Genomic DNA, 9,054 nt, shown 5'->3' with positions numbered 1-9,054 from the left:
ACAACCTAACTAACTCTCTCTCTCTCTAATTTTCGAAAATATCTTCCTCTTTTTCAAGATTTCTTTTTAATTAACTAATTAATCTAATTGTTGATTTTAATTTTCGAAAAATTACTAACATTTTTTCAAAAACTATTTTCGAAAATCACTAACCCTTTTTCAAAAATAATTTTCGAAAATCCTTCTCCCTCATTTCCTTCTAATTATTTATTCATCTACTAACACTTTTCTTCATCTCACATCATTGCTCCTATCCTTACCCTTGTGTTTGGATTCTTCATTCTTCTTCACCCCTATTCCTTTTCTTCTTATACTAACAATAAGGAACCTCTTTACTATGACATAGAGGATTCTTCTTCTTTTCTTGTTCTCTTCTCTTTCTTATGAGCAGGAACAAGGAAAAAGACATTCTTGTTAAAGCTGATCCAGAACCTAAAAGGACTCTGAAGAGGAAACTAAGAGAAGCTAAATTACAACAATCCAGAGACAACCTTATTGAAAATTTCGAACAAGTAAAGGAGATGGCAGCCGAACCCAACAACAATAATGCAAGGAGAATGCTTGGTGACTTTACTGCACCTAACTCCAATTTACATGGAAGAAGCATCTCCATTCCTGCCATTGGAGCAAACAACTTTGAGCTGAAACCTCAATTAGTTTCTCTGATGCAGCAGAACTGCAAGTTTCATGGACTTCCATCTGAAGATCCTTTTCAGTTCTTAACTGAATTCTTGCAGATATGTGATACTGTTAAGACTAATGGAGTAGATCCTGAAGTCTACAGGCTCATGCTTTTTCCTTTTGCTGTAAGAGACAGAGCTAGAGTGTGGTTGGACTCTCAACCCAGAGATAGCCTAAACTCTTAGGACAAGCTGGTCACGGCTTTCTTAGCCAAGTTTTTTCCTCCTCAAAAGCTAAGCAAGCTTAGAGTGGATGTTCAAACCTTCAGACAGAAAGAAGGTGAATCCCTCTATGAAGCTTGGGAAAGATACAAGCAACTGACCAAAAAGTGTCCTTTTGACATGCTTTCAGAATGGACCATCCTGGATATATTCTATGATGGTCTATCTGAATTGGCTAAGATGTCATTGGATACTTCTGCAGGCGGATCCATTCACCTAAAGAAAACACCTGCAGAAGCTCAAGAACTCATTGACATGGTTGCTAATAACCAGTTCATGTACACTTCTGAGAGGAACCCTGTGAGTAATAGGACGCCTATGAAGAAGGGAGTTCTTGAAATTGATACTCTGAATGCCATATTGACTCAGAACAAAATATTGACTCAGCAAGTCAATATGATTTCTCAGAGTCTGAATGGAATGCAAGCTGCATCCAACAGTACTCAAGAGGCATCTTCTGAAGAAGAAGCTTATGATCCTAAAAACCCTGCAATAGCAGAGGTAAATTATATGGGTGAACCTTATGGAAACACCTATAATCCATCATGGAGAAATCATCCAAATTTCTCATGGAAGGATCAAAAGCCTCAACAAGGCTTTAATAATGGTGGAAGAAATAGGTTTAACAATAGTAAATCTTTTCCATCATCCACTCAGCAACAGACAGAGAACTCTGAACAAAATACCTCTAATTTAGCAAACTTAGTCTCTGATCTATCTAAGGCCACTGTGAGTTTCATGAATGAAACAAGGTCATCCATTAGAAATTTGGAGGCACAAGTGGGCCAGCTGAGTAAAAGGATCACTGAAATCCCTCCTAGTACTCTCCCAAGCAATACAGAAGAAAATCCAAAAGGAGAGTGCAAGGTCATTGAATTAATCACCATGGCCGAACCTGTGAAGGAAGGAGAGGACGTGAATCCCAAGGAGGAAGACCTCCTGGGACGTCCAGTGATCAATAAGGAGCTTCCCTTTGAGGAACCAAAGGAATCTGAGACTCATCTAGAGACCATAGAGATTCTATTAAACCTCCTTATGCCATTCATGAGCTCTGATGAGTATTCCTCTTCTGAAGAGAATGAGGATGTTACTGAAGAGCAAGCTGCCAAGTTTCTTGGTGCAGTCATGAAGCTGAATGCCAAATTATTTGGTATTGAGACTTGGGAAGATGAACCTCCCTTGTTCACCAATGAACTAAGTGATCTGGATCAACTGAGATTGCCTCAGAAGAAATAGGATCCTGGAAAGTTCTTAATACCTTGTACCATAGGCACTATGACCTTTGAGAAGGCTCTGTGTGACCTTGGTTCAGGGATAAACCTCATGCCCCTCTCTGTAATAGAGAAACTGGGAATCTATGGGGTGCAAGTGATGGGATATTTTCGCGGAGAAACGAATTTCTCCAAAACACCCAAAACTAACCGGCAAGTGCACCGGGTCGCATCAAGTAATAATAACTCACGGGAGTGAGGTCGATCCCACAGGGATTGAAGGATTGAGCAATTTTAGTTTAGTGGTTGATTTAGTCAAGCGAATCAAGATTTGGTTGAGAGATTTGTGATTTGCAGAATTTAAATTGCATAGAAAGTAAAGGAAATGGGTGAATTGCATGAAATTAAAGAGAACTGGAATTTAAAGTGCTGAATCTTAAAGAGCAAGAAATTAAATGGCAGAAACTTAGAACGCAAGAAATGTAAATTGCAGAATCTTAAAGTGCAAGAAATGTAAATGGCTTGAATTGTAAAGGGAATTGGGAGTTGGATTTGCAGAAATTAAACAAGGAAAAGTAAATTGCAACAAACAGAGAAGTAAAGGATGTCTTGAATCAAACCGGATCTTAAAACAGAAAAGTAAAATGACCATGAAAACAGTAAACAGAGGATGTAAATTGAGAATTCAGATCTCAGGACCCAAGAGACTAGAAAACCAAGTCTAGATCTCAATGCCTTCCTAGATCCAACAAGAACAATTGCAAAGGAGATTGTAAATTGCAAAGAAAGTAGATGAAGAACAATGAACCGAAACTGAAATTCAATTAAGCAGAAAATTAAACAAGATCCCAAGGTGAGATTGAAACAGAATTTCTTCAATTCTCCACCCAAAATCCAAGACAAGAAAAGTAAAGAGTGCTGGGCAAGAACAAGGAAGAAGAGAGATCAATTCTCCTCCCAAATTCTCTTTAATTAAACAACAATGCTAAGAAAAATAAAAGTGAGCTCTAAGCAAAACTCTAAAGAAAGCTATTCTGAAAAACTAAAAGGGAAGCTCCCTTAAAACTTAAATTCTAATCTATTTATACACTTTCTTCAAATGGTCTTCAAGCCTTCAATTGGGCCTTTGCTCTTGGTGGAATTGGGTTGAGAGAGGCCTTGGTTGATTGCTCTTGGAGTTTGGAAAAGAACCGAATTGAACCGGGTTGGAATCATGAAAGCTTGAGTGAAAGTTGGAGTAAAAGTTAGGGTCTAACTTTTGCTCCAACTTTTCACATCAGCACCCTTGTTTTGCTGATACCAACGTTGGGGCAAAAGTTAGGGGTCTAACTTTTGCTCCAACGTTGGCCTCCCCTTAGTTATTCATGGCTCCAACGTTAGCCAGAAAGTTAGGGGCTAACGTTGGCACAAACTTTTGCTAGCCCAGGGAGTTTTTCAAGCGCCAACGTTAGCCAGAAAGTTAGGGGCTAACGTTGGTGCAAACTTTTGGTGCATCCAGGGAGTGTTTTTCATGCCAAAAGTTAGCCAAAAAGTTAGGGGCTAACTTTTGCTCCAACTTTTGCCCAAAAGTTAGCCAAAAAGTTAGGGGCTAACTTTTGCTCCAACTTTTGCCCAAAAGTTAGCCAAAAAGTTAGGGGCTAACTTTTGGTCCAGCTTTTGCTTCCTGGTTCATAATTAATCCAAGACTCAAGTCATTCCTCCTTGCATCAACCTTTCTCCAAGCTTTCTTCACCTATCATTAATCAACCAAACACATCAAAGCTATGCTCAAAATCATGAGATATTCATTCTTTCATAATATGTGACATTTATGGCATAAAATCTCATGAAATGGCATGAATTCATACATGGTTGATTAAATCAAAGGAAACATGAAAATCTACCAAATTGGCTTGCTTTTGGCTCAAGAAAGTGCATAATTCAATTGAAAACAAAAGAAAAAGGCTAGTGAAACTAGGCTAAGATGACTTGTCATCACAACACCAAACTTAAAGCTTGCTTGTCCCCAATCAAGAAATGAATTATTGAGAAGAAAGAATGAAATGGAAGAGGATGTTCATGCTAGTAGAGTGTTATTGGTAGTTCATGGGGTTTTATGTGGATATGTACACACTCACCTCTTATTGACTCTTAAGCCTAGAAAGCCTCTTTCAAGTTTCAAGTAACATACTGCTATGACCTCTCATTATTCCTTTATCCTTGGCTATTATCTTGTTCATGAGCTTTATTTGAGTGTCATGTGTAGCAAGTTCATTTCCTTTTCTTTATACTTGACACATTATTCACTATAGACACTTGGCTCACATTCCTTCTTAGAACATTGATGCCCAGCACCTCTTTGGGCTACTAAATGCCTTGTAGTTAGGTTGCTCTTGATAGTGGACTTTTAGCTGATGATCCCGGGTTAGTTAACCCAAGTCATCAAGTGTTGATGCACTCCAAAGAGCTTAATAATCCAAGCAGATCCTAATACAAAGACACCACAGGCATATATTCTAAGGTTCAAGCTATTGGTGTCCAGCTTTGTTTCTTTTTGTTTTTCTTTTGTTTTGCCATTTCTTGGCTATTTCTTTTTCTTCCCTTTTTTTTTCTTTTTGTTTTTCTTTCTAACCAAGGATTTTTATTCAATTGAGATTCATAGACAGTAGCTACTTTCTACTTAAGAGGAGACATCCTAGTGTTCTTATTCATTAAAGGTGAGCTATTATACAATCACACACATACCACCACTTACTTTTATTTTACTTCTATCTTAACAGAGAACTATCTCACTTCACATTCAAACATTTCTTTTATTGAATTGAAAATGCAGGGGACAAAGCATGCTTTTTGTTCAGTGAAAGTAAACACACAAGCACACACATAGACTAGCTTACTTATTCTAAGAGAAACAAACAAAATGCAAAGACTATTAATTATGACAACTACTTAAAGATGCAAGGACCACTCAAAACAGACACAATGCATGCTTTCTTAGTGTTGAACAAGGAGCAAGTCCACCTTTTATTTGTCATGCTTTTTCTTTCTTCTTTCATACACCTGGTTGCTGGTGTTCCCTGTGTCCATGTCTGTTGTCTGTTGATCCCGCCAGAACCCAGCTCTATTCATTGCTTCCTCTACTCTATCTTCAAGCTTCATTGCATTGCTTACTTCTATCTCACTTCTCCTTTTGAAGAATTCATCAAAGGTTGGAAAAGCTGGATCCATGTTGTGCAGATGCTCTCCAATATAGTTCAGCTTGATTTGACTATTTATGTTGTAGTCGGCTTGGACTTCATATCTTGCATCTTGGAGTGTTGTGAACTCTTTGAGAGCCCTCAAATTTTTAGCTTGCATTTGTTCCAACTTTCCAAATGATTCATGAGATTGAAAAGCATGTTCTTCTTGCATCACAAGGAATCTTGACTCGAATTCACTTTGTTTGTTCATCATTCTTTGCTCCCGTTCTTCTTGTGCTTGTTGGTTTTTCATGTATAGTGAATGGTATTCCTCTTGCCTTTCTTGAATTCTCATGTACTGTTGTGATAATCTTCCAATTGCTTTCTGCATTTGAGTCATGTCCAGATTGTTATGTAGAGGAATGTGCTGCTGTTCCTCCTCCTCTTGTGGCTCTTCTTCCTCTTGTAATTCTTCTCCCTCCATTGGTTCCTCTCTTTCCCTTCTTCCATGTGGTCTTCGGCCTTGATGTGCTTCTGGGGGCATCATCATTCTTTCAATGGTTATAGGCATGCCTTGGCTTAACCACATTGGATTCTCCTCTTCCATTGGAACTTTAGCCTTTGCACACAACCTCCAAATGGTACTCGGATAGTACAACCAAGATCCGGCCGAATTCTTCTCAGCCAGCTTTTGAATGTCCTTTGCCAGAATTTCATGAACTTTTACCTCTCCTCCCACAATTATGCAATGCAACATAATAGCTCTATTCTTGTTAACTTCTGAGGTGTTTATTGTGCCCAGAATTGATCTTTTCAACAACTCATACCATCCCTTTGCTTCCGGGGTAAGGTTAAATCTCTTCAAATACTTGTATTTATTCTTGTCATCTCCTTCCCACTCTGAGTTTTCCATACAAATATCTCTAGCAATCCCATCATAATCCGGATCACCATTTACCCTTTGGTGGTATCCCGGTTCACTAAAGCGAACTGATTTTAGTCCCAAGACTTTTTGATTGCTTCTGAGCTAAATTTACTTCCACTCCCTGCACACAACTCTTGTATGTTAGGGCCTCACTCATGTCAAGCCTTGAGACATTGGCATAGAATTCTCTTATGATATTAGCATTGATTCGGGTGATTCGTGATATGAGTTCCTCCCACCTCCTCTTTCGAATTTTGTCCTTCATTTCTTGGCATCCATCATCCGGCAGCCAGAGTGGAATTTCTGGATATATCTTCTTCTGATTCATCCATTCAATTTGCATCTGATGGTACCGAGATTTGAATCTCCATTGGTCATATTCAGGGGTACTCTCCTCCACCATGGGATCTTTCCCTCTTATTCGTTTGGTTCTTGAGGAAGAGGCCATGATCACTTGGTTGTTTGAGACTCTTGAGGTTAAAGGGAGTGTGAAGAATGTTAGAGATTTTGATGTGTGTTTGGAGAAGGATGAAATTTGAGGCCGAGCTTGTTATGATGAGAAATGATGAAGGGAAGTTTAAATGGTTGGAGTGCAAAGGTTCGGTCACATGCATGGTTGGAGGTGGTATGTTATTTAAATGAACAATGAAGGGCTAGGATGCAATTAGATACTATGTGAATCAAAGGTGTGCATGTAAGGATGAATGAAGACAAAGCTTGCTTCTTCAATTGTCTTTGCCGTGATCATCTCAAGGAGTGGCAGATTCTCTTTTTGAAGCATGTGATAAGATTTTGTCCTCATGCTATGCTTTCCTTTGTCTTGTCTCTTTCATAAAGTGTTCTTTGACCATCTAGTCATCACAACAAGACAACACACATTAGCTATATCAAACCGTGGCAATAGTGCTTCTTTTATTAACACTATATGAATATCATTCCTTATATCCATTTGGACCGTGACTTTCTTGGAGGACACCAAACTTAATGTTTGGTCATATGTTAAAAATATGTGGTTCTCCTCCAACTAGTGAAATTGAAATCCCAATGTCATTCTTGGTCAAATGTTTATAAGAGATGTTTTTATCATAATTTTCCTTTTTCTCTCTCTTTTTTTTTCATGAAGGATCAATTGTGCCCTAAATCCGTGCATCAAAGTTTGGTGAACACCAAACTTGTATCTTGCTTAAGGGTAGATGTGAGATGCTAGTGGTAAATCACAATTGATGCCTTCATCACAGAGTATGATTTCTTTTTAATTGAAAAGTCTCAGTAAGAGATAATGTATGATCATTGATGCATGATTTTTTTTATTTTCATGAGAAGAGAAATACCAAACTTAGTGTTTGGTCACATGCTAAGCATATAGTATGAAAATGTTTGTAACACTAGTTTGGTGTGCTTGAAGGCACACCAAACTTTAGGAGTCTTAGCATATGAAAAAAAATTTGCATGCATTCATTGAGTACGTCTATGAAAATAAATTTCATGCTCAGATGATCATAACTTATTGAATTTAAAATGACATAAATCTTAAATCATGGGTTGCCTCCCATGGAGCTCTTTTATTGTCACTAGCTTGACATTGGAGCTTTCTTTTATGGTGGTTGAGGGTTGTAGTGCCTCAACTTGTCTCCCCTGACTGTGATCCTCCTCTTTGTTCTTGGTGTTCAATTTCAGCATGTTCCAACGAGAGTATGTTGCTGACATTGTAATAGTCATCAGTCTGTCGGCTTGCTCCCAGTTGTTGATATATCAATTGCACTTTGTCACCTTTGGAAAGCCCCTCTGTTGGAATCTTCCTGTTCTTCCAACCCCTTTTTGTTTTGTTTCTGCGTTTCATCCTTTCTCTTTTCTGGCCGTAGGCTTACCTTGGGGATCTTTCATCCTTTCAGTGGCTAATACTCCATATTCTCTTGGACTTCTTCATCAGTTTGCACAATCTTTTGCCTTGGGATGTTGTTGTGAATCGCCTTGTTGCTTTCTTCCTTTAACTGGATTCTTCCTTGTCAAGTTCCATATAGTTTTTCTTCTCATTACCAAACTGTGCTTCTGGTAACACCTTCAGAGTGACACTCTTTCATGCATTCTGAGAGTTAATTCTCCTTCCTCTATGTCTATGATAGCTCTAGCAGTGGCCAAGAATGGCCTTCCCAGAATAATAGAGTCACCATCATCCCCTTCTGAATCTAGAACTACAAAATCTGCAGGTATATGAAATTGTCCACCTTACCAGAGGTTTTCAATCATACCCCTGGGGTATACTGTTGACTTATCTACTAGCTCTAGAGATATCTGTACTGGTTTAACTTCCTCTATATGCAGCTTTTTTACCAAGGAGGATGGCATTAAGTTGATACTTGCTCCTAGATCGCACATTACTTTAGTGATGGTTAATTCCCAATGGTGCAAGGTAGCAAAAAGCTCCCTGGATCTTTAAGCTTAGGGGGAACCCTTTTTGAATCAAAGCTCTGCATTCCTCAGTGAGTAGTATAGTTTCCTTCTCATCCAACTTCTTTTCTTGTTGATAAGCTCCTTCAAAAACTTGGCATACAGAGGCATTTGCTCAACTGCTTCAGCCAAAGGAATATTAATTTCCAACTTTTTGAAAGTCTCAAGGAACTTGTGAAAATGTTGGTCCTTGGTTTCTTTGTTGAACCTCTGGGGATATGGCAGTGGAGGTGATGCTCTTTCCTATTTGCTGCTGTCCTGAGTCACTTATGTTGAACCGTTTGGCTGGTTGTCCTTTTCTTAAGTTTCTCAGTGCTCTTGTTGCATTACAACTTGATTCTTGGCTTCATCTTTCTTTGTTTGCTCCTCATCTTCTATTGCACTTTTGCTGCTCTCTGCTTGCTTCTTGT

At 38.6% G+C, this 9,054-nt stretch overlaps 1 non-coding gene across 1 annotated transcript; it reads right to left on the bottom strand.

Moving 5' to 3' along the window:
- Nucleotides 1-920: 920 nt before the first annotated feature.
- Nucleotides 921-1,028, bottom strand: LOC112731240 (small nucleolar RNA R71). The gene has a single exon (XR_003167028.1). It is a non-coding gene; the product is annotated as a small nucleolar RNA R71 (small nucleolar RNA).
- Between the last annotated feature and the right edge of the window lie 8,026 nt (nt 1,029-9,054).

Source organism: Arachis hypogaea, chromosome 12 (assembly GCF_003086295.3).
Source record: "Arachis hypogaea cultivar Tifrunner chromosome 12, arahy.Tifrunner.gnm2.J5K5, whole genome shotgun sequence".
NCBI lineage: Eukaryota > Viridiplantae > Streptophyta > Magnoliopsida > Fabales > Fabaceae > Arachis > Arachis hypogaea.
The sequence above is the reverse complement of the archived record's forward strand: the minus strand, read 5'-3'. Positions and strand labels throughout refer to the sequence as shown.